Here is a 2736-nt window from a genome sequence, read left to right on the forward strand (position 1 = left end):
GGTATTACTTGGACGACCCAGTGCACTTGCTGGTTAGTTGTGCGGAGTTGCAAAGGTGTGATTGCAATTTCGTGCACCAATAACAAAAGCAATAACGTGGCTTTGCTGTAATACCATTTTCTGTTGAAGCAGGTCATGCAGAATTTTAAAAACAAGGTGCACACAAGTTTGGCTAAAGGCTAAAATATCTCCCCAAATATTTTAGAAAGATAATTAGGTGCACAACTTAACCAAAAGCAATCATAAAACTCAGAAGAAGAATCAAATGCTTGTTCAAAAATCTCCAAAGTCCATATTCAGACAAGCGTGTATAAAAATCTTAGCGAAGTCGAAAGAGAAAGTTAAGCTCTATTTAGAAAAGGAAATCCGAGGTAAAAGTTTGCTATAAATTGGTAAAGGAATTAAGTGTTGCATTACAAACAAACCGGTTTCCAATAAACAAGAAAGCTTTCAAAACTTCATTTAAAATAGCGCATACCCAATTTAAATCAACTTTGTCAAAGATTGAACAATGGTCTCAATTGTAACCAAGCAACAAAAAAATAAGTTCGATTTAGAGCTTCTTCAAAGAGAATTCAATCTGCTTTATAAAATTCAAAACAAGACTCCAAAAGTATACTTGAAATCACCATCTCACAATAATATTCAAGAAGATTAGAATGTACTTGAAAAGGAGTCAAGTCATACAAAAAAGGATCTTAAATCAAAGTAGTTCAAACAAGATCCACTAGGCATGAGACATCAAACAAGCTTTCAATTGATTCAAAAGAATACAAAAGTCATAGAAAAGACAACTCAACCATTAGTAACTTCTCAAGGATAAATTTTTGACTAAAACTCTGGTAAAGACAATGAGAGGATAAACGATGCACCATTTTGAAACGAATCAAACTAACTCATATAGGACTGAGATTCATAAGAAAATAAAAACCAAGATCAATAGTAACGTTCACAAGGTGTAAAAGGTTAGTTAAAAACAAAGTCAAACATGACGTTCATGGAGATAGAAAGCTATGAGTCCAACATTCTCAAAAGAACAACAATGGCATAAACCATATAGCATGCTAAATCAAACTCAATTCAAAATAAGTTAAGTAAAGCTTATCAAATGAAACTCAACCGGAATAGAAATGAAAAATTCCTTCTTTCCAAAATTTTGAAAAATATCCAAATACATAATCAAATGAAAATGTGCCTTAGAACTATAGTAAAATTATTAAAAAGTCAATTTGTATTTAAAATAAGTGCAGTTCCATAACACAGTAAAAGCTCACACGAGGTATTAGAAATAGACAATTGTTAAACTATATAAGAAATCTTCAAAGTTGCACCTATAGAGAAGTATATATCTTTTTAACAGCAATTTTCATAAAAATCTCAAAATTGGATACAATCACTGTTAAATAAGAGGAAAATTGAATCAACAATTTCTCTATTAATGGACTCAGAATCCGGAGTTAAAATGCATAGCGCAGAAGGACAAGTTCAAAGTCATATCAAAGGATACATGAATCAAGAAGAACTCAATCAGAGAAAGGTAGATACAACAAGGATTTCAACCAAGCATATGCAATTAAGTTCAAACAGGAATGCATACGAATAGAGGAATAAAGTTGAAAAAATCGAGCTACTTTTCAAAAGGATTAGTAACCAAGAACTTCAAGTTAGGATACGAAAGAATAGGTCGACTCGAATAGAATTCAAGACACACCTCTGAATAGCCTCGAGAAATAGTTTCCAACGCTCCCAAAACCCGCGATTCGCTTTACTTGAAACTCGTATATCGCCTATGATAACCCATCAGAGCTCTCATGTACATAATTCACTAGTATTAAGCCGGCCAAACTTAATATCAGAAATTATGCAATGCAAGACTAACAGCGTTAATCAATATACCGTCATGTGCATAAAGCTCTAATTCTCGTCATTCGACAAGACCTAATACATGACAAACGTTCAGAGTATGCAATTGAAGCATAGTCGGCCCATTCCTCAGGCTCCACAGGAAGGACTGCTCTGATACCATAATGTAACACCCTAACTACCAAAGCTCACGCTTCCGGTTGCGCAACTCTGATAGCTCGGACATTACGACAACACTTATACTATTTAATGCTAAAATATGAGCCTGTTTTAAACTTTCTACCACAATATCGTTCCCAAGATACTCCATTCGATAACGTACATCCATAGATATCATACAACTTACAAAAAATCATAAAGAGTACATCCATATATATACATACATATATATATATAAAATATTACAAACATTAACTAATATAATTCCTATCCCTCTTACAAATTATCTCAAGATAAAGCGAGGGTACAATAAACCATAACTAAAATAATACAGAGCATCACAACAACAATTAAATAAACTCTTTGTGACTTCAGCGCCCATATCCTGAAAGGGGAAAATGTAGGGGGTGAGAACATCATCCTCGAAAGGGTTCTCAATAGAGGGTTTTTGGGAATTACTGTAATAGGATACGTGAAGATAAACCGTACTAGTGATTAATAACAGTCTTATGCCTCTTTTCAAAAACAACGGTTTTCAATAAAAGTAAAGTCGGAAATCTTTTCTGAAAGAGGAACCATTCAATACTCAACAATTCAAAAACCTTTCAAAACGGTTTATTGATGAGCGGATAATTTGTACGCTTTTTGGCATTGTTTTTAGTATGTTTTTGGTATGATATAGTTAGTTTTTAGTATATTTTTATTAGTTTTTAG

This window comes from Arachis duranensis, chromosome 2 (assembly GCF_000817695.3).
Source record: "Arachis duranensis cultivar V14167 chromosome 2, aradu.V14167.gnm2.J7QH, whole genome shotgun sequence".
NCBI classification, from domain to species: Eukaryota; Viridiplantae; Streptophyta; class Magnoliopsida; order Fabales; family Fabaceae; genus Arachis; species Arachis duranensis.